The 23439-nt window shown below is 54.4% G+C and overlaps 1 protein-coding gene across 1 annotated transcript in view; it reads left to right on the top strand.

Annotated features, from left to right (window-relative positions):
• Window positions 1–3962: 3962 nt before the first annotated feature.
• Window positions 3963–23439, top strand: part of CAP1 (cyclase associated actin cytoskeleton regulatory protein 1) — a 204343-nt gene continuing 184866 nt past the window's right edge. Inside the window, exon 1 of the mRNA XM_069622395.1 lies at window positions 3963–4088. The gene's annotated coding sequence lies outside the window, so the exon portion shown is untranslated. The remainder of the gene's footprint in view (window positions 4089–23439) is intronic.

Here is a 23439-nt window from a genome sequence, read left to right as displayed (position 1 = left end):
GAGCGAGTGGGAGCAATTTCTGGAGGCAGCAGAGCAGAGCCACAGTGGAACAAGAAATACAGAGGATCAATATTGCTGAGGAGGAAGAAGATGACAAAGAAATGTTCTTCATATCCAGCATCGCCATGGGAGCCAAGAAAAGGAGGCAACCCACCTGTGTAGTGGACATTAAGGGCACCCTCACACCAGTCCTCATTGACACAAGAGCATCGGTGTGTGTTCTGGCCACGGAACACTACAAGGCCATCCCGGGCCCACCGCAGCTGGACCAGTCAAATGCGAGAATCAACACGTTCGGAGGCGACACCCCCCTGCCAATTCAAGGAGTATTCGTTGCACCGGTTACCCACGGCCCCAAAACAATCAAGGCTCGGTTTTATGTAACAGACGTCAGTCCCCACTCTCTCCTGAGCTGCGCAGCATCAGAGGCCCTTAACATCGTCCACTTTACGCTAGCAGTATATCAGGCAGACATTGAACAGCTCCTGAGCAGGTTTGAGAACATATTCCAAGGGGTGGGCAAGCTTAAAACGGCACTGGTTCGCCAACACATCTTCGACGAGACGATAAGACCTACCGCTCTCAAGCACAGAAGGATTCCCTTCCACCTCAGACCTCAAGTGGAAAAAGAACTGCAAACTCTAATTGAGATGGATATCATCGAGAAAGTTGAATGGCCCACGGCCTGGGTATCGCCAATTGTAGTAGCGCCTAAACCCAAGCAACCAGGTGCTGTCCGCATCTGTGTGGACATGCGGTTACCTAATTCGGAAATAAAAAGGGAACGTCACATTACCCCTATGCTGGACGATAAAGTTAGTGAATTGCAAGGTGCCAAGGTCTTTTCAAAATTAGACCTACATTCCGGGTACCATCAGCTTGAGCCTCACCCGGAATCTAGGTACATAACGACTTTCACCACGCACGAGGGGCTTTATCAATTCAAGCGACTACGATTCGGCGTGTCCGCGGCTGCCGAAGTTTTTCAGAACACAACCAGGGTGCGCTTGCTGGCTTACGTGGAGTCCTCAACATGAGCAACGACATTTTGGTGTTTGCGTCGTCGGAAATGGAACATATGAAGCGGCTGGAACTGACATTGCAGAGACTGAACGAACTAGGTCTGACACTACACCGCAGCAAGTGCGAGTTCTTCAGAGATCGCATAGAGTTTTTTGGTTTCATTTTTCATGCGGAGGGGATCTCGCCTGATCTGGAAAAAGTTTGCGACATTCGCGAGGCCGCGGTTGAAGTGCGCAGCTTCCTTGGAATGGTAAATTACTGTGCCGTTTCATAAAAGGACTGGCGTCCCTCTTGGAACCCCTCCGAGCTCTAACAAAGAATGAGGTGCTGTGGACGTGGGACAAAAAGGAACAAGAAGCGTTCCAAGACATTAAGATGGCGCTGTGGGATCAGGACACCATGGCCTACTTTGATCCCACAGTTGAGTCGGAGATCGTAGTGGATGCCAGCCCCGTGGGGTTGGGTGCTGTACTGATGCAGGCGGGCGCACAAGGAGGCATGCGTCCAATTGCGTATGTAAGCAAGGCGCTGTCAGAGACGGAAAGGAGATATTCCCAAATCGAGAGAGAGGCGCTTGCGATCCTGTGGGGCTGCCGGCACTTCCGCCTCTACATCCTTTGGAAGCTGGTGGTCGTAGTCACCGACCACAAACCACTCATCCCCATTATGTCACTCATCGAATATGGGGTGAAGCTCCTGTACAGGCCCGGGTCAAACAAACCCGCTGACTACCTGCCTTGCCACCCAAATAGCAAACGGGAGCAAGGACAAGGGGAGATTGTGGCATGTCAGGAAATTACACACAACATTGTGGAAGCGGCCATGCCAGTAGCACTATCAAGAGAGGTCGTCGCCAGGGTCTCCAATGAAGATGAAATCTTCAAGGTGATCCAGTCGTCCATCCGGAGTGGAGAGTGGAAGGAGGTTCTGTACAATAATGCTAGGAGGGAGGCGAGAGCACAACGGGATCTGCAGGCTCTCTAGAAGGTGAGAGATGAACTCTCAATCTCAGAAGAAGGCCTACTCCTACGGGGCAGACAGATTGTGATTCCCAGTGCATTGGTACCCAGGGTACTCGAACTAGCGCATACAGGTCATCAGGGTTTGGCAAAAACAAAGGGGAGATTGAGACCAAAAGTGTGGTTTCCTGACCTAGAAGAGCGGGTGGAGGGGCATGTGCGAAGATGGTTACCGTGTCAGGCCGAAAGCCCGGCAGAAAGGGCACCTCCCATCAAATCTATGGACAGAAGCTAACTCCCCTGGGGGACAGTACACTCTGATTTTGGCTCAACAGGCTGCGGAATGTATTTCTTGGCCGTCGTGGACCAGTGGTCGAGATACTCTGAAGTAGAGCTGGTAGACTCCATAGCGTGCGATCACACCATTTTGGCCCTTGAGAAAATGTTTGCAACTCATGGGTTCTCGACCATCTTGTGCTCAGACAATGGACCCCCGTTTATGAGGAGTCAGTTTGCAAAATACATGGAGGAGAGGGGGATACAACACAGAAAGTAACACCCCTAGGGCCCAGGGCGAACGGGGAAGCAGAGAGATTTATAAGAACATTGAACAAAATATTTCAGATCTCTGCGAATGGAGGGGGCGATCTGAGAAGAAACCTGTTCGAATTCTTGCGAGAATATAGAACTACTCCCCATCAGTCGACGGGAGTGTCCCCAGCTGAACCCCTGTTTGGACGCTGCCCAAGAGGACTCCTCCCCGAACTGGAGGGACGAGCGCCAGGCGTGATCGATGACGCCCGGGTCCGGCAAGAAAGAGTGGCCAGGAATGAGAAGGAGAGTGAGAGGAGAGGCCTACAGGAAAAAGAGGCAACGGTGGGTGACACTGTGCTGGTCAAGAATCGCCACCCAGAAGGGAAACTGTCGCTCACGTATGAGCCACAATCCTGTACAGTTACTCACAAGAAAGGGTTGATGATAACAGCGGCAAATGAAAGGGGGACAGTAACACGAAACAAATCCTTTTTCAAGAAAGTGGACTCGAGTACCATGAGAAGGTCACTAGAAGAGACTTCAGAGCCAGAAGCAAGAGGAGGCAGAATGATGTTGCACCGCCGCCGACCTACGGGAGCAGCAGTCGGTACCCGACGAGACAGGGGCGACAACCCTCGGTGCGATTCAAGGATTACATCATGGACTCAGGGGACTGAGCCGGTAGTACACTGAATGGAGCGACTCACGTTGAGTCTTGGTTATTTTCCGTTCTTGTTAATTGTTTCTGTTTAAAGAAAAGGAGAGATGTTACAGTGGGAAGTTGCATGTACGCATGCGGGAGCCTCGTTTAGAAATAAATGCGTCCTGAATGGCAGTTGCAGCCGGGACCTCAACAACACCAGACGTGTGTCAGCGTATTACTGAGTATGCGTGCGTGTGTGTGTGGCTGAGGTAGCCCGAGGCATCCGCTGACACTAACAAACGTGACACCAGGTAGCTAAAAAGGTTGAGAGGTATGCCTTTCGCCTTAAGTAATGATATGGTGGGCTAAAAAACGATACGTGGTTTGTCTAGAGCAATGCCAGAGGTTATGATTAATAAAAAAAACTTTCCAGCCGGCAACTTTCAATTCCCCCCAAAAACAGGCCTATTTTACGGCTGGTTTTATCACTTCTAACATGCATTTGCATTTTTTTTTTATGCATTTATGTTTGGATTGCTATTGCATCCTCTCACGCCTCGTGTAAGGGTGTTAGTGCTTATGTCAAGGCAGAGCGAGGAGCAATGCAACATTTACTGCTTGCTCAGCTTAGATGAAGTGTGTGGGGAAGAGGAGCAGGAGCAGGAGCAGGAGCAGGAGCCTGGCTTGCAGCTGCCTTGGTCCTTTTTCTATGTCTATGCCGCCGATCGGCCATGTTAGCCCTCGCTTCGGGTTTCCTCTCGGGCCCCGCCCACTCGGGCCCCGCCTTGCGTGCCAGTCCTTCGTCTGTGTCTATGTGTGGTCAGCACTCACGTGCTCCCAGCCCCGCCCCCGCGCTGCGCGAGTGCTGCTGGGTGAGGCGGCTGCCGGAAGTGTTTGGCACTCTGGAAGTAGCTGAGACCGAGGCGGAGGTGAGGACGCCGGGGCGGGGGGCACGAGAGGAGGCAGTAGCACCACCACCACCACCGAGCGGGGGGCAGGAGGGCAAGAGTGGGGGCAGCAGCACCGAACGAGGGGCAGGAGGGCAAGAGTGGGGGCAGCACTGAGGGGGGGCAGAAGGGAAAAAGGGGGGCAGCACTGAGGGAAGGGCCGAAGAGGGGGCAGCACTGAGGGAGGGGCCGAAGAGGGGGCAGCACTGAGGGAGGGGGCAGCACGGAGGGGGCAGCACTGACGGAGGGGGCAGCACTGAGGGAGGGGGCAGCACTGAGGGAGGGGGCAGCACTGAGGGAGGGGCCGAAGAGGGGGCAGCACTGAGGGAGGGGGCAGCACTGAGGGAGGGGGCAGCACTGAGGGAGGGGGCAGCACTGAGGGAGGGGGCAGCAGGGTGAAGAGGAAAGGGCACTGAGGGAGGGGGCAGCAGGGTGAAGAGGAACTGAGGGAGGGGGCAGCAGGGTGAAGAGGAAAGGGCACTGAGGGAGGGGGCAGCAGGGTGAAGAGGAACTGAGGGAGGGGGCAGCAGGGTGAAGAGGAAAGGGCACTGAGGGAGGGGGCAGCAGGGTGAAGAGGAACTGAGGGAGGGGGCAGCAGGGTGAAGAGGAAAGGGCACTGAGGGAGGGGGCAGCAGGGTGAAGAGGAACTGAGGGAGGGGGCAGCAGGGTGAAGAGGAAATGGCACTGAGGGAGGGGGCAGCAGGGTGAAGAGGAACTGAGGGAGGGGGCAGCAGGGTGAAGAGGAAAGGGCAGTGAGGGAGGGGGCAGCAGGGTGAAGAGGAAATGGCACTGAGGGAGGGGGCAGCAGGGTGAAGAGGAAATGGCACCGAGGGAGGGGGCAGCAGGGTGAAGAGGAAAGGGCACTGAGGGAGGGGGCAGCAGGGTGAAGAGGAAAGGGCACTGAGGGAGGGGGCAGCAGGGTGAAGAGGAAATGGCACTGAGGAAAGGGGCAGGAGGGTGAAGAGGAAATGGCACTGAGGGGGAGGGGGGGCAGCAGGGTGAAGAGGATATGGCACTGAGGGGGAGGGGGGGCAGCAGGGTGAAGAGGATATGGCACTGAGGGAGGGGGCAGCAGGGTGAAGAGGAAATGGCACTGAGGGTGGGGGCAGCAGGGTGAAGAGGAAAGGGCACTGAGGGAGGGGGCAGCAGGGTGAAGAGGAAATGGCACTGAGGGTGGGGGCAGCAGGGTGAAGAGGAAAGGGCACTGAGGGAGGGGGCAGCAGGGTGTAGAGGAAAGGGCACTGAGGGAGGGGGCAGCAGGGTGAAGAGGAAATGGCACTGAGGAAAGGGGCAGCAGGGTGAAGAGGAAATGGCACTGAGGGAGGGGGCAGCAGGGTGAAGAGGAAATGGCACTGAGGGAGGGGGCAGGAGGGTGAAGAGGAAATGGCACTGAGGGAGGGGGCAGCAGGGTGAAGAGGAAATGGCACTGAGGGTGGGGGCAGCAGGGTGAAGAGGAAAGGGCACTGAGGGAGGGGGCAGCAGGGTGAAGAGGAAAGGGCACTGAGGGAGGGGGCAGCAGGGTGAAGAGGAAAGGGAACTGAGGGAGGGGGCAGCAGGGTGAAGAGGAAAGGGAACTGAGGGAGGGGGCAGCAGGGTGAAGAGGAAAGGGCACTGAGGGAGGGGGCAGCAGGGTGAAGAGGAACTGAGGGAGGGGGCAGCAGGGTGAAGAGGAACTGAGGGAGGGGGCAGCAGGGTGAAGAGGAACTGAGGGAGGGGGCAGCAGGGTGAAGAGGAACTGAGGGAGGGGGCAGCAGGGTGAAGAGGAAAGGGCACTGAGGGAGGGGGCAGCAGGGTGAAGAGGAACTGAGGGAGGGGGCAGCAGGGTGAAGAGGAACTGAGGGAGGGGCAGCAGGGTGAAGAGGAAATGGCACTGAGGGAGGGGCAGTGAAGTAGCCGCACTGAGGGAGGGGGCAGGATGAAGCGGGACTAAGGGAGGGGGCAGGGAAGTGGCAGCACTGAGGGAGGGGGCAGCAGGGTGAAGAGGAAATGGCACTGAGGGAGGGGCAGTGAAGTAGCCGCACTGAGGGAGGGGGCAGGATGAAGCCGTATTAAGGGAGGGGGCAGGGAAGTGGCAGCACTTGTGAGGGAGACTGGGCAAAGAGCGGGCGCCACTTAAGGTGTGCATTCGACCATCGGGGATGCTGGGTAATAACGGAGTCGAACGCAGCGTGGCGGTGACGATGCCTTGAGTGGGGTGGGCCACACCTACCTGGTCTCCAACTTTACCCTTGCTCCTTCTGAACAGTTTCTCATCTGTCTTCTGAAATCCACATATCCTGCTCCCAGCCCCCGCCTGCAGACCTGTGGAGCATCGACTGGCCTCTGTGCCAGGCATATGTAGTGCCCTCTTGGTGACAGCTTTTGGAAGGCATGTCTTTCTGGTGACCCCCATTCCCCACAGTTAGTCGGATGGTGGCCTGTATGGGCCTCTGAGATGGACCATTGCCCTCCTGCAGGGCCTGGCCGGGCACTTCGGAGGTGAACTCAAGAAGATGACGACACCAGAGCTGGGAACCGTGCCCTAGGCGTGGCCCCCAGAACTGGGCACAGTGCTGCAGCTGTGGCACCTGAAGTATTCCTTGCCCCAGGCATGCCAGTGTGTCGTATTAATGCTGGTGAGCAGGGCAGTGCTGCCCGTGTGCCTTTCATACCGGTACCACGGGGACCTGCCAGTGCTGCTGCCATGTCTTACTTATTCATTCGCATTTGTTGAGTGACGTCCCTTATGCGACACCGGATCTTATTTACGCGAATACAGGACTTCAGGGTGGGTTCAAAATGGCAATTCACCTGCAAGGTTTTGGCGGTGTTAATAAATGCAACAATTACTATTAGCAAGTTTGTTGAATTCGCCTACACCCAGTGGAATTGGTGTCTGAAAATTAATGGCTAATTAATTAACCAGACAATTTCGCTTAAATGTATCAATGAATCACATATTAGCATGTGAAATTATTTTTAATATCGCAGTTCATAATTTCGCCATGGTATGCTCTGAAGAAGAGCAGATTGCTTGAAACACGCGTTGATTCTTCTCGGTTATGCGCTGCGGGGCAACGGTCCCTTCTATTGCTATGCACTGGCATGGTCCAGATTTGCAGTTCTCATATTTTTGATATTCTAAACAATGTTGGATACATAGTGGATGATGCATTACTGAATTGTTATGGCGGGGCGTAAATAGTTATTTATTTATTTTTCTCTTAGGGACATTTTTGAGTTTATCTCAAGGCGCGCAGGGATGTGGGTAGCCGCATATCCAGACGGGGGTCTTGCTAGTGGGTATCCCATTGGCTGTGCTTTTGCCCCTTCCCCATAGCTGCCGAAAGCACCATGTCATGTGACGCCTTCGGCCACCAGACTTTTACGGGCTGGGGCTTGTTTCGCCTTTTCGTGCTGGAGGTATGGGCCTACAAGTCCCTGCATGCCCTGTGTTGCACTAGGAGGCCATGGGGTCACAAGTTGTTCTTTGAGACGTCAGTGCCACACGTCCCTCCTTACCTGGATGGTGGTTCTGCTTTCCAAGGCATGACGGTACCACGTGCGTCCACTCAGTGGTCACCTCTCAGTAGTGGCCAGTGGATGGGGGTTCTGACTGCTTATGATTGGAGGTGGGGGGGGGCGCTAAGCACATGGGCTCCAGGCTTCTGAAAGGGGGGGGGGCGCAACTGTTCATACTGAGCTTCTGCTGAAGAGCCAGGAGGCCCCCTTGCTTTGGGCAATGCCTCTTCCACCTAAGCCATGCATTGTCTTCAAACTTCCAGTTATGCAAGTGCCAGCTAGCATTCAGCAGTGGACTGGCCTACAGGGAACAGGGCAGTTTCCCGGTGCTCCTCTACACCATGGCCTTTTTTTGAGTGGGTTGAAGTAAAACGTTACACATTTTCCAGTTTGTTATTGACTCTTAACACACCTTTTGTTATGTTTAACTACTTTTTAATCCTTATATAGGGACAATTATGCTTTTAAATTCACTATTTGGAATCTTTTATTCATTGTCCTGGGGAAGAACCCTAACTGAACTTGCAGGTGTTGCTCTTTCTCACTACATTTGGCCACATAGTGTAAAATGAGGCCACTTCCAAAAAGCATTTCCAGGGGCAATTTTGGTTCCCAATCTGGCCCTGGTGCCACCTTCTCCCCAGGTGGACTACACCGAGTGGGGCAGATGCGCGTGTACAATGCTCAGTTAAACACAATGAAACTCCTGGAGGCAGCAGGTGATCTCTTCTTGTGTTCCTTTTATTCAGTTACACGACACAGGTTGGGGACAGGACAGGAGCCTACTGGCTTCGACCACCCAGGCTTACATCTCCAATTGCCAGGATGAAACCTCTTTCTCACACACACACATTCTGGTCCCTCACAGGATTCTCTCAATGATCTCACATTTATGCCTTCAGGAAGGCACTATACACCACACTTCTCATCCTTCAACATTCACAACCAAGGCGACACACAAACTGCACACACATCTGCAACTTGCACAGGCACCCGCTATTAAAACCAGCTCACCTGAATCTCATGCCCACATCCTCAACCAACAAGAGTACAAGACTCCTTTTACTTAAGAATGCCACCCATGATTCTTAGGTCTGCCACAAGTGCGACCAGGCCGACAGTGGGCAAACAAGCAATACCAAATTCCCAGCCATCAGAAAAACACGTCTCTGGTGTATCTGGGTCTACCGCCCCCAGGCCTAGAGCCTGCCAGTCACAAGCCATCTCTGACCCCTGACTACGAACTATACTGCACAACTACAAACAGAACCTGCCAAGAACTGAAGGGGACCACACATGTGGAATAGGCACTAAACCAAGACTTAGCCAGCCACCTTCCTCATACTCAACGGGGTAGAGATTCATTCCACACACCTCTACCTTCTCTATAAACCAGGCTGATAACCAGGGAGAAACTGGCACGCACAACCATACAGGTGACAAAACACACTCTACCGATGCACCAAACGGAGTAAAAACAAAGCTTGTAGCTCATCATAAACTACTGGCCAGGCAGCTCAGGATCCACAGTGTCAAACTCGAGAGTATGACTCAGAAGTAACCTTTCTGAAAGTGCCTATCGTTCAGCTGTAACTTTTGTAACAGCGTGGATGGTATATTCAGTATAATGCAGCTCGTTGTGTTGACCCCGGCAGCCTCCGAACCTCTTTCATCAAATATATGCATTGTTGGTAATTCACGCTAAGTCTTCCTCTGCTTCTGATGTCTTATGCCACCTAGATGCTGCAGCGACATCGCCACCTTAGCTCGGGTGGCCTTACTTTATTGTCAGGTTTCCTGAAGGCAGGCTGGGTGCTTTGTCCTACATGCTGTGCGCATTGTCCTATGTGAAGGGCTTGTAGGTGGGGTGCGTTGCCCTACCTGCAGTGAGGGTGGTGTGGTAGGGTCGTCCGCCTTGCCCTACCTGCACAGGGGTGGGCTGGGCTACTTGACCTGTCTGCACCAGTCCATAAGGTGGGTGTCTTGTACTGTGTTAAGTGGTGGTTGGCTGGGTGCGTTGGCCAACCTGCAGTGGGGGCCAGGGGGTGATGAACCAGGTGCTGTCCGCTACTTGCAGTGGGGACGGGTGGGTTGGTCTCCTTCACTGCCTGCAGTAGGCTTGGTTCCTTGTCCTTTGTGAAGTGCTGGATGGTTGGGCGTCTTGTCCTGTGACATGCTGGTGGGTGGGTGCCTTCCCCTACTTACAGTTGGGATGGGCAGGCTGGGCTCCTTCCCTGCCTGCTGTAGGCTGAACTCCTTGTCTTGTGTTAAGTGCTGGCAGGCTCGGCAGCTTGCCCTACCTTCAGTGTAGCATGAGGCCTTGTCCAGGTATGGTGCTGTTGGTCGTCTTTATCACAGATGCTGTGAATTTGGGAAGTGTGCCTTGTCCTACCATACAGTGGTGAGCGTATTGAGTGCCTGGTCCAACATGCATCACAGACAGTCTTTGCGACTCACCCAGGTATCCTGCAGTTTGCCAGTCTTGGATATGGTATTCACATGCACCCTGTCCCTATGCAGGGAGTCTGGGATTGTTTGTGTACAGACTGTAGGCCTTGTTGCTAGTATGGTGTCAGAAGCCTGAACACCCCTTCTTGGATGGGGTGCCTTGTTGCTGATGGTGTGCAGGCATTCTGGTTGGATTCTTTGTTACTGTGTGAACACACATACTCATATGTCCCGTCCCCTTTCCTCCATCCTTGTTGGCTTCCTCCAACATGGGAATGGTATCGGAACCTTTGTAACCGAAAAATTGAGCTTCCCCTTTAAATTTAGTATAGCGCGCGGGGGTGTGGACTCGGGCTTGGGAACCTCCTGTTGAGGCTCCGGCAACTCGCCTCATTCCCTTTTGCCGCATGGACGGTGTCAGAACCTGGCAGCCAGCATAGAGACTCTTTAGCTTTCTGCATGTTCCCTGTTTTTTTCAATTCTTATTTCACTTCCCTTCAGTGCTTTGCCTCCCCCGGCGAATGTCAGCCACGGGAGGATTCACGTGATGTGCCTCATGCGACCGCTCGTTTCTGGCCACGGACCCCCATACACTCTGTCTTGAGTATTTGGGGTCCAACCTCCGCTATGTTCGACTTGCAGCGCTCTCGGTCACAGGGCATTGAAGAATAGTTTGTCGTGGTGAAGGGAGATCTTCCACACTTCTTCTCTGCCCCACCTTAAAGACTTTGTCTCCAGGACCTCTCGTCAAGACAAGGTGGGCCCTCTGTTAATCACAGCTCCACAATGCAGCAACTCCTTCCCCGTGGATCCCATAGATCAAGGGTTCCTCAGATTTAGTTTCTGGCAGGCCCAAGGCCTCTAAGTCTACCAGCTCCTAAACTGAGGGGCCCGGAGGCTCTTCTGGGAGCTCTGGGGACAGTCTACCGGCTCCCAAGCTGAGGGCCTCAGAGGCCCCTACCAGGCTGTCTTCTGAAGGGCGATCAAGTTTGTCCTCTTCTCCCCCAGGGGTGTAGGGGGTCGCTGAGTGCCTCTAGTGTGTCCTCGGCTAGACCCAGCACGGCTACTAGCAGAGGTGCCAAGGGCGCCCAGCCAACCGGAGCTTCGAGGTCGTGAGTCTGGGCGTTGGGACGATCGGCCCTCTGGCTGAGGGCTCAGCGCTACCAGAGTGATGCCTGTGCTTTGTGTGCAAGACCCTGGCTGTATCCTCTCTCATCTGATGCCTCTTGGCCTTGACACCCTCCTGCCCAGAGCGTGGCACAAGGCTTCAAAATGGCGGGATAGTGCTGCCTGCCAGACAGGCGACCATCTTGGATCCAGCTTGGGGCCCGCCAGTGCTTTTGCCCATCGAATGGCTTATGCAGGATGATCCCTGTCCCTCTGTAAGCGGCAGCAGATCCTATGGTGCAGGTTTTTGGTCACATCAGGGCTACATCTAGCTATCACAGCCATACGGCTTCACTCACCATGCACATTGCCGCTTTGATCAGTAGTGGGGGCCCAGCGCCTCAGCGGGCCAGGCTCCTAGAGATCCAGGGGCTGGTAATGTCAATTTCTTTGAGAGCTTCCTTCTCATGTGCTCCGCCAGATGAAGGGGCTCCTAAAGGACTTTGTGAAGATCCACCCACCGGTGGTGTCGCCCTGCCCCCCCCCCGCCCCCCCCCTGGGTTCTCCTTTCGTTCCTCCTGTGCTCCCTGTTCCTCCAACGGTTCAGACTCTACCGGTTGTTCTGACCCCTCCACCTCCTCCTGTACTACCAACGCCTTCCCCTCAACAACCCATAGACCAGTCTGCGGCACCAGACCAGGGGGGGGAACCCCTCTAACACATGTTCAAGGCCCCGGATTGCCCATGGTCTGTAAAAAATGGGGGCAGGGGGACGATGATGATGCACAGGACAATGAGCCCTTTGCATCCGTCAAGGCCTTTCATGACCGTCTTCAGGGCCTGGCAGAGTTCTTGGGGGTCCCTCTTCCCGAGGAAGCCCCCGCAGGAGTCTGGTGTGCTAGCAGAGGTCTTGAGAAAACTCGCCATGATCCGGTCTGGCTTCCCCCTCCAGAAGGATGCCCTGCAGGTGGCGCGAAAGGTCTGGGAGAAGCCCAGGGCCAAAGCCCAGAGGATCAGGAAGTTGGACAGCAGGTTTAGGCTGATGAACGGGGAGCCAATCCTCCTTGGCTCCCACCTGCTGCCCCAGTCCTCTGGTGGCCTCCTTGTATTCTAAACCATAGTCTTTGTCGTCTCCCTCCATCGGAGCCATCTCCATTTGCTTCTCCAAGGAGGACAAACTCCTTGGGAAAGCACTGTTACTCCATCTCAGGACTGCATCTGCGGCAAGCCAACACGGACGCCCTCTTGACTGTGGCTAACCATAAGCTGTGGCGGAAGCTCTGGGGAATTTCTGCCTGACCTCCCTTCAAGCAAGCCTCCTTCAAGGCCGGTCTGGCAGATGCCCGGTCCATTGCGCAGGACCTCATGGAGTCTTTGTTCTCCTACATTGACACAGCCAGCAGAGGGTTGTGCCTTGGGGTCGAGGTGAGAAGGACAGCGTGGATGCACGCCACAATCTGATGTGTAGGAGCGGATCATGGGTCTACCCTTTTGAGGACGTGGACCACTTTTATTCGTCGACCGATGAGTTAACAAAGAAGACCTCCACTCAGACCGCCAAGTCCATGGCCATGCTGAAAAAATCAGGTCAGAAATTCTTCCATCGTATTCTGGGCAAGAAGGCATTCAAACCCCGCAATTTCTCTTGCTTCAAGGGGTTCTGGGACTGCGGTACTCGGAGGCCTCTTGGGTCGGCCAGCGACAGCAGGCGGAAGCCGCAGAGTATGTTGTGCAGGTTTTTCTGCTCCCCCACCTCAAGCAAGACGCAGGGACGTCAAGGTGGGGGAACACAGCTTGCCTGTGGGAGGCAGTTTGGCTCTGTTCCTGGACGCGTTTTTTCAGCAACCTGTGGATCCTATCTGTAGTCTCCATGGGCTTCAGTCTTCCTATACCATCCTCTCGTCCTCATCAGATTGGGCCCCTGGCTCTTTTGCAGGAAGTCCTTTCGCTCTTGGAGATGCAGGTGATGGAACTGGTTCCTCTTCTAGACGGGGGCTTCGATTACTATGCCAGGACTTTTGCAGTACCCAAGAACAACCAGCCCAGCCTGAGGGTTGTCCTGGACCTGTCATTCCTAAATCTGTCTTTACCGCTGGAACGGTTCAAGGTGATGATTACTCCTGCGCCCATAGCCAAATCTGTGTGCAGGGTACTGGAGGTGTTCCCTGGACTTCAAGGACGCGTACTTGCATATTTCAACCACATCAGAAGTTTCTGCGGTTCGCGATTACATGGTGGTGCTGCTCCGCCTGAACTCGGCTCCTCGTGTCTTCTCAAAGTTGATGAATGCAGTGGTGGCCTTCTCCCCTTGGAGGGCCATCATCTGTACCCTTATTTGGATGACTGGCTGGTGAGGGTGTGGTCACCCGAAGGTGTGGTGCACTCGGGCCAGCGGTTGGCATATAGCCTTCAGCCGTGGTTTTCTCTCAACCAGAGAAGTCACAGTTGTGCCCATCTCAGGAACTGGTTTTCCTAGGGGTGTGTTGGAACATTGTTGTTCAGTGGGTGTTTTCAACGCCCAAAAGGCTTCTGTCCCTCCGCAAGACGGAGCTTTTTCTGGCCTAAACGACAACCTCAGCATGGTGGGTCAGCACATTCTGGACCTGATGGCCTCCTGCTTGCTCACTATATAGCATGCTCGCCTCAAGATGAGGCGCCTCCAGCTCCACCTGGCGCCCAATTGGGAACAGGAGACGGGGTCTCAGTCAGACAGGATCCTACTGCCCGATCTTTGCTGGTGGCTGATGGATGGCGATGTTTCAGTGGGAACCCCCTTCACCTGACTGGAGCCTACCCTGGTGATGACGACTGGCTGCTCTCTTTCGGGCTGGGGGGCTACTCTGGAAGGCTGTGATTCATGGAGCATGGTCCAGGACACAGACCTTCCTGCATATCCATCTGCTCGAGCTCTGCTGGCCCTCGGGGTGTTTTTGCCCCTCATTAGGGACAAGTTGGTTCTGGTCGGGACAGACCATTTTACAATGTTTACACCTGAACAAGCGGGGTGAAACCCTTTCCTCCCCCCCCCCCCTCGCCCCAACACTCCCTCCAATAGCATGGAGGTGGTATCGATCTTGGAATGGGTCCTGGCAGAGGAAATTTTGAATTCAGCAGTCCACCTCACGGGGACAGCAATGCACAAGCGGACCAGCTGCGCCGCCTGGGGTTCAACACCTACAAGTGGGAGTTGCACACACTCCTTGTTGTCCCTGTTCTATCGGTGGCGGTTCGCAGATCTGTATTTGTTGGCATCCCCTCTGAATTTCAAGTGCCCCCAGTTTGTTCATGGGCAGGTCGGGGGGGTCTCTAGGAGATGCCTTCCAGATCTGTTGGCACGGCTGCAAGTGTTATGCCTTCCAGCCCACCTCTGCTCCAACAGGCCCTCTGCAAGTTTCGGCTTTTGGTGGGTTGCAGCCTCATCCAGATTGCCCCCCCACTGGCCTCCGATACCCTGGTTTTCAGATCTGCTGTAGTTGTGCTCCCAGGGTCCCGTCCACCTTCGAATCTCCAGCAGGGGATTTCTGACGCAGCGCAGGGCGGGTGGTGGAACATCCTGACCCGGGTAAGTTGGCACTGGCGGCCTGATTCCTGACCAGCTGAGGCTTCAGCACGCTCAATGTTCAGGTAACTGGGACATTGTTCAGCAGGCCAGGTATAAGAGTACATTGACTAGGTTCTGCTGTTGGGCTCGTGACCAGGGTCTGAACCCTGTCACTTGTCCCCTGGATGACATACTGGCTTTTTTTAGCACACCTGGCTTGTTATGGAGTTCAGGTGGATATGTGCCGCCCTTCTTTGGCAGCCCTTGGCGCTTAAGAGAATTCCCCTGAGCATGTGTTTTCTGCAGCCAACCCGATGGTTAAGGCCCACCTTAAAGGGTTGCCTAGGCTTTTTCCACCAGTGCGTAGGCCGCACCCGATCTAGGACCTCAGTGTGGTTCTTGCAGCTTTGCACCGCAAGCCTTTCGTGCTGATGGCTTCTGTGGACATCTGCTTGGTGACACTAAAGACAGTTTTACTGGTGTCTCTCACTTCTGTTTGCAGTGTTGGTGAGGTGCAGGTGTTGTCCTTGTGCAAGCCCTTCACCACGTTTCACAACAACGTCCTCTTGTGCACTCATCCAAACTTATTGCCCAAGGTGATCTCTCCATTTCATCTGAATTGAGAGATCTGCCTGCCAGTGTTCTTCCCAAACGCGCAGAGAGGGCCCTGCATTTCTTGGACATCAAGGTTTGTCTCTTTCAGACAAAATACTTCAGGAAGTCTGGCATTGTTTGGGGGGGCGGGGCTCCTGTCACGACCCTCGCTCAAAAACCCCTCTGGCAAACCCATTGGCCAGGTGGAGTCAGGACTCGGGCCTCATGGGGCCAGCCCTGGCGCCTATGGCACCAGGCTCAGATACCATGACAACAATGTGCTTGGGAACTACCTTATTGTATTGTCTGCCAACATGGAGGCATCCACATAGCTTGGTTCCCAAGAACCAAGCTATGCAGTCTAGTGTTTTGGGTGTGACAGGCCTGGAACTACTTTCCCTGGTTCTACTTTACCTGGGCTATATAAACCACACCCTGACTGCAGAACATGCTTCATGTTACTTTGCAGCTTGCAACGTGAAGCTCACCGTGTCCAGCTATTCCCTCGAACCTCGGAGAAGCAGAACCTGCAAGGAGACAAAAGGAACATCATTAGCAGCAGCATCTTGCCTGCAGTCTTCATCTTTAAACACTCGCAGCTACTGAGAATAGCTTCCTTGAATCTGCACGCCTCCCGGACAGAACGACCTGAAAGAGGAAGATAGAGGCAACATTAAAGAAAGCTGTAGAGACATTTACAAATTACGAACTGCTCAAAAGGCTTACCTACCTGGCTGGTCGCCTCTCGGCTGGCACCACTCCGGACATTCCACTCACGCTGAAGAACACTGCGACCTACAAGGAAGGAAAACACAGGTTAGCAAATGCAAGACTTTGCAGCGCTGTGCATAGCGCTTACTTACCGCATCATAGCGCTCTTAATGCGCCATCATTTACCAGCGGGGCTCAACCAAGGCAGTTCGCCGCGCTGAAGCTCCACATACCTAAGGGAGAAAAAAAGAGACATTTTAAACAAAGAAAGGCATGCAGGATAGCAACAAAACTAAAGAACAGCAATAAGACCTACCTGAACAATATCAAATGGGCCGGCGTCAGTGAAGTAACTGGACCACACTCGCCCATGAAAGACAACGCGCCCCTGCAAAGAAGGCAGGACGGAGAGCGCGTCTAATTCTACCACAAGGCAGAACCTTCCCCGCAAACCACATCAGGGCAAAGCTGAGAAGCATACCAGCGAGTAACCCAGCTGGGTGGCGTCCCTGTGGATAACAGGTGAGCGTAAAAGCTCCTCCCCCTCGGCTCTCAGGCTTCCATTGCCGTTGGATGGTTCAGGCCATCTCGCAGGCCTACACAGCCATGGGCAAACCTGTTATTGAGGGGATTCATGCCCATGCGGTCAAAGCCAAGGATACGGGCATCTTGTTTTAGTGACATGCTTCTTGGGATGTCATCAGCAAGGTGGCTACTTGGGCCACTCAGTTGGCCTTCTGTAAGCACTATTCACTGGACACCAGCTCCAGGCGGGAGGCAAGAGTTTGGTCAGGCGGTTCTGAAGAACCTTTTTAGTTAGTACTAGATATGAGGCAGGTTATCACAGCGCCACCCTATGTTCTTGTTCAGTGGAATCACCTATAAGGATGGAGGAAAGGGGACTGGGCGTATGAGTAATTAGTCACTGTAGTGACTAGAATACTCATAGTCCATAGCACCCTTTCCTCCATATGCCCCACCAGCCTTCCCACTAGTATGCCAAGGGCTAATATGTACTAAAGGGGGCTGAGGAGAGGCGCCAAAGGGCAGGGCATTCCAACACACAAGGCTGCGCCCAGCATGCTCTAACTGTACTGGGGAAGCTACATGCTTCACTGCTAACAGCTTGGGTACCGTCCCACTAGGATGGAGGAAAGGGGATTATGGACTGGGAGTACTCTAGTCACTAAGGTAACTTTTATATCTACTTTGATAGGTGTATGTGTGTGGCATAGGTCACTGCTGGCTAGTGATCCCAGGCCTTCTGGTGGTATTGTCCCCAGCGTGTCTTATTACAGGTGTGCAGAAATTTGACCGAATCACCCCCATGCTACATGAACTACATTGGTGTCCTCTCCAGGCTAAGCTGCTGTTGAAGACTGTATGTACACTCTACAAAGCAGTCCTGAGTAGAACAACAGCATACCTGGCATCGAAGCTCCGCATATCGAGTGGCGCACGCTCTTCGTGCAGCAATTCGACTGAGCGGACCCGCAAACAATTCTTCTCTTGTATCTGTGCGTAGTGCATGCATGCTGGGTCCCTTGTCCAATGCACGGTGCCGGCAGGAGATCTTGTCCTGTGCAGGCTGCAGGCAGGGTGTCTTGTCTTTGTGCATGGTACATGCACACGGGGCCTAGTCCTGGGCACGGTGCGGTCAGGAGGTCTTGTCCTGTCCACTGCTTGTCTTTGTGCATGCATGGTGGGGGCGTAGTCCTTGGAACAGTGCCGGGAGGAGATCTTGTCCTGTGCGCAGGCAGGCTGCCTTATTATCTCTGTGCATGGCGCATGCATTATGCCTGCCTTTTCCATGTGCACTGTGCCGGCAATAGATCTTGTCCTGTACAGGCATGCATGCTGGGGGCCTTGTCCTGTGCACGGTGCAGGCAGTCTGCCTTGTCTCTGTGTGTGGTGCATGCATGCTGGGGGCCTTGTCCTGTGCACGGTGCAGGCAGTCTGCCTTCTCTCTGTGTGGTGCATGCATGCTGGGGGCCTTGTCTCTGTGTGGTGCATGCATGCTGGGGGCCTTGTCCTGTGCACGGTGCAGGCAGTCTGCCTTGTCTCTGTGTGTGGTGCATGCATGCTGGGGGCCTTGTCCTGTGCACGGTGCAGGCAGTCTGCCTTGTCTCTGTGTGTGGTGCATGCATGCCGGGGGCCTTGTCCTGTGCACGGTGCAGGCAGTCTGCCTTGTCTCTGTGTGTGGTGCATGCATGCCGGGGGCCTTGTCCTGTGCACGGTGCAGGCAGTCTGCCTTGTCTTTGTGCGTGGCGTGTGCATTATGCCTGCCTTGTCTCTTTGCGTGCATGCTGCGGGCCTTGCTCTGTGTGATTGCATTTGTGCGTGGCGCATGCATCCTGTCCGCTGTCCCTGTGCACGGTGCCGGCAATAGATCTTGACCTGTGCAGGCAGGCTGCCTTGTCTCTGTGCACGGTGCAGGCGGGCTGCATTGTTCAGCTGTAATGCGAGTAGCCTGGGAACCTTAGGCTGAGTAGTGCGGGCCTCTCCATGCTCCTGTTTCCCACCTCCTATCTTGGAATGAGTACAGTTTGTTGTGGACATATTATTGGCCGTAGGCATTTATTGCTTATCTACAGAAATTACACACAAAAACAAACTTATATAAAACAGCTGTGCATGGGTCCTTCTGGCATGACACGTGCTGCCTGCTACCTACGACTTTCTTTACCGTGTACGAACTTGGTACTCGGCGTTCCCGTGTCTCCTTTTTAACCAAAATCTGGGGTGGGTTGGGTGGGAAAACATTCCTTCCGTGCTCAAGAAGCTGTACCCGAGCAGGGTGTGCTGCCTTTGCCAAGAGGCCATTCTTGCACCTGTTTACCTTTTTGTTATTCTAGTGTGGGGGCAGCCGTGCCCCGGACCCCCACTGGTTGTTCTCGCACCTTTCCTGTGTTGTGGCTACGTTGCCATGACAACTAATTGGGGGGCGCCACTTGGCTGTCCTCCCCTTGTGCTTGACCCTTCCTCTGCCCCCCAGTCCCCCCCCATCGGCCCTCCACCGTGCCATACTTTGTGCGGCGGCCCGGGGCCTGGGGTGGAGTGGGGGCAGGAGGGTCTCGCCCTGTTGCTGCAGAGCGCATCATATCCCGGGGCCGTTTTCAGGTCTTGCCCACGCTCAGTTTGTCCCCCCCCCCCGCCCCCATCACGAGGTGACTGGTGGGCAGGGGGCTTGCCGGGAGCGGTGCATGAAGCGTGCGGCGGCCTGTCCCCGCGCCGCCCCGTGTGTGACTTATTTCCAGCCGCAGGGGGAAGTCTCCGATTTTCCATCGCTGATGGCAGGCAGCTCCCGGACGTCATTCAACCCGGAGAGGCGTCGCTGGAAGGGAGAGGGGACGCGGGGGGATGCAGCCTGCCCTGGCCGGGCAGACTGCGCCTTCCACTCTTGAGCCCCCCCCCCCCCCCCCAACCAGGAGGATGCACAGAGCCCGCCGCAAATGCAAGCTCCACAGGAGGAGCAACGCCAGCCGTGTGCGCGCCATGTCGGCTGCATGCTGTTTACATCTTCGAGATGTGTCCCATTTCTTCTATACGCTGATTTAAGTGAGCGGGAACGATGGGGAATGGTGTTCCACTCTTTTTTTCTGTTTACCATTCCTCTGCCTTTTACGACCATGTTCACCATTCTCCATAGAGGATGTCCTTGTGCAAGTGTAAAGTTGTAATAGGAGCCTTATTAGTCCCTTCATCTCCACTACGTTTCTCAGTACTCTTCTAGCACTGCTTCTATAACTTTCTCAAAAGCGCAGTTCAATGTGGGTGTCGCACAGGTATGGCGGCGCCTGTTGACCTGGGGTGTAGTTGTGCTAACCAGGTTCTGCTAGGGTTGAAGTGGGGGCTAAATGGCTCCCAGCAATGTCGAACTCTGGGGGCTTTAATCAGACACCCCATTCTTCTCGCTCCAGAGAGCGTCTGAAAGGGGCTAATCTGTCCATGGGCTGTCTGGAGTGCCTTGATATTGGCTTGTGATGTACCTCCCCAGCAGGAGCCTATTGCAGTAGTCTAGGCAGCAGGGATCTGTTACTAATGATGATATGTGTATATATGAATGAAGTTTTGTGACCTTTAGTTAAAGGTTGCCCTTTCGGACTGAACGCCCTCCACCCGAAACAGAAAATCTAGACGCTAGCAGCTGTGTACAGGGCGATGGCTTTTAAATCTGCCGCACCCCCGGTGCAGACACCCATGCAAGGAAGCTTCCCAACTGCTAAATGTGCCAGCCTCCCAGCCCAGGCTATGCCCAGTCCCCCAGAAGCGATTCTCTACACAAAACCCCTCTGTCGTACATGGCTTGCCAGACTGAATTGCCCCTACCCATGATTGTGGGCCATGGTCCCGAGTAGTGTTCTGTGACGTTTGGTCTGTTTCTCCCAGGGGCCACATCACTGCCAAATATTAATGTTTTTAATCTGAAGCCTCTGGAGACCTGGTAAACCTGCCCCCCTCCCCTCCTCCAAACCTCCTAAATATCTCGGGAGGGGATTACGTAGTATTGTGACTGCAGTCCTGGAAAGTTTCAGGAGTTGGAGCCCCCTCCTTTCCCCAGCCCGGCAGTAGGGTCAGTGGCATGGCCTTGCACCGGCTTCCCAGTTTGAGCGGGCGGGGCGGTGGGTGAGGGGCACACTGCTCTTGGGCATGGTTGCCATATGCTGCAGATGGATGTCGTTTCATCCGGGGCATGTTTGCCACCTGCTGCTGTGCGGCCACTGGAGGACTGCAGGCTCCCTGATGCCTCCTAGTCTGTCACTCCCTTTAGGCCGTGAGCCAACTCGGCCGCCGTAGGATGAAACGCTGGGCCAGCTCCTGCCAACTGGAGACCCTGAGACTTGCCGCCTGCATGGATGCTGCAGGCGCCTTGCCGATGGCAAACGCCTCGATTCGGTGGGTTTAGCTACTTGAGAATTGGTGGGAAAATATGTAACCTTTGGCACGTGAGAAATGACTCTGGGAATGTTCCAATTTTTAGGAAGGGGGTCGGGTTTTGAGACGCATTTGGGTGGGCCGCCACAAACTCCCTGGGATGCAGGGCGGATTTAAACACTGAAAGATCTGGCATAATTTGCATATGTGTTGACATCACCTGAAGCACAGAGGGTGACGTCAGGCTTTGATTCTCGGGTGCGTCGTGGGGGGCTTCATTACAAGAAGCCAAAAAGAAGTGTGTGGTGTGCATTCGAATGGGTCCCGCTTCAACTGTGGCTGGTTTGTTTGCAAAGCCTACACAGAATGCTTCTACTGACTGCATTTTGACAGATGGGGCGCTGTAAAAGAAAACGTAGTGCCCAAGGTCACAAGCTTTATTTCTAGGCTGTGAAGCTGGGATTTGAACCCAGTCAACTAGCTGGCTCTGGCTGGTAAAAATCTACATTAAAACATGCCCGCATGGCATGAGTTAACGCGCAAGGAAGACTGCTCTACATAAAGACCGTGTGAGGCTCCTCAAGGGGCGAGTACTAGCCTCCATCCATGCACATCTGGAAGTCGGGAGTTCAGGGCAGCGGTGGAGGGTGGCCTGTGTGACTAGGATGCAGGTCTCAAATGCCATTTGTAGAGCGTTGTGGGGTCATTAGAGACGGGTCATTAGAGACGGGACCTAAGAGACCGGCTTATTGGTGGATGGCCCGAGTGAGCGGCGCCTCCGAGCTGGAAGACCACCCACCCACCGGATGGGGCTGTTAGGCTAAGTAGTGTGGGCACCCGGGCTCCCATTCGTACCCCTATCTAATAATACCTCTACATACCATTCTGTGTGGAACATAATTTTTGGCCGTAGGCGTTTATTTCTTATTCACAACCATAATAACAATGACGGGTGTGCTTGTGGGCCCACTGTGTCCAGTGTGAGTGATTCCTTGCTTCAGTTGGCAAGTCTCGGTCCAATTGGCATCCTCTCCTTAGAAAAGTGCCGTCTACGACTTTGCTGGGTACCGAACCTGCTACCCGGCATTCCATGCACCGATCGTAACCTCCTTTTTCCGGGTGGGTAGGTGGGAAAATGTAACGCGGTCCTTCTGCTTCCGCCGAAAGCTGTACCCAAGGTGGGCGCGCCTCTCCCGCTGGCTGTACCCAAGGTGGGCGCGCCTCTCCCGCTGGCTGTACCCAAGGTGGGTGCGCCTCTCCCGCTGGCTGCCGGGATTATTGAATGTCGGGCTTGAACCTCATTACCCCATCTTCTCGGGTTGAGTATGTAGTCGTGGGTTAGTGTTCTTCTCGGTCTGTGTGGACTCGCCACAGTAGGCTGGTTTCACAGGGGTTTCGCTGTTTTGGGCCGCGGGTAGTGATGCATGGCCTGCTAGTCTGCTTGCAGGTATGCTGAGCACGGCATGCCTCAGTAATGCTCTGTAGTGTGCAGTTTAGGCTGGCTGAGCACGGCATGGCCCGTTAATGCCCCGTGCCGTGGCCTGCTAGTGTGCTTCTTCCTGCCTGTAATCGAGGCATGGCTCGTGAGGTTGGGATGCAGGAATGCCGCCGCCAGGGTGCGGCAGGATGGAGGTGTGCTGTGGCCCCAGGCCTGGCCTCCTACTGGATGTGCAGGAACAGGTCTCCGATGCTGTGGTATGTGTCGCATCCCGCCTCCGGGAGCCCTCGGGCGGCCCTGTGGATCTGATAGTACCTGGGCCTGCTCGCCCTGCCCAGAGGGGGGGCTGCATTCCTCCCTTGCTCCCTGGGAGTAGTCTTAATGCCCCCCTTCCCCCACCCTCTGCGTATCCCCATACCGGTTTTGCACGGGAGGTGTTTTAAAGACACGTTTTAGTAAATACAGAAAAAAAGAACACATCATCAATACCCCCAGCCCCCTTTGTTCTCTGTACTGTTCGTATTGGCACATTTCAAAACGCTTCCCCAAATACCATGGAACGGTTTCTATTTCCTTTGACCTGTTTCCCTGAGCAGCGAAAGGATGGAGCAGTGGGTTCCCAGTTTCTCAAGGTTGCCCTGAGCAACCACAGATCCTCACTCGGGGTCTCCTCCCCCAGTATTATCGCCTCAGAGTCCTAATCCAACGATTTAAAGATCGCAATCCATGCACCCCAAACGTCTCTCCCCGGTGCAGCCCAAAGCACATGTTCCAGGGACCCCCTTCTGTGTACACCCCCAACAGCCATTCCGCCTTTATATAATCGCTCTGATGTCCAGTAGATCCCAAGGCTGTAACGAGGGGGTAGGTGGGGGGGGAATAGGCCAGGAGGGCCCCTAGGGACTCGTGCTCAGCGTGGAAAGGCCTACTATTCCTACACATGTTGGCCCCGTGTGCATCCGACATGTCCATAGACGGTCTCTGGGAGCAAGCATTCGATAATGAATTGCTCACAATACGCTTACACCTCAATATTCTGTATTCATGTCTACTATTCGCCATGTTTCTTTCCCATCTTGGCATAATGTGAGCCGGCTTCCGTTAACCATTAGGTCCCC

This window comes from Ambystoma mexicanum, chromosome 11 (genome assembly GCF_040938575.1).
Source record: "Ambystoma mexicanum isolate Mex_15411 chromosome 11, UKY_AmexF1_1, whole genome shotgun sequence".
Lineage (NCBI taxonomy): Eukaryota > Metazoa > Chordata > Amphibia > Caudata > Ambystomatidae > Ambystoma > Ambystoma mexicanum.
Note: the sequence above shows the minus strand (reverse complement) of the source record. Positions and strands in the feature narration are given on the sequence as shown.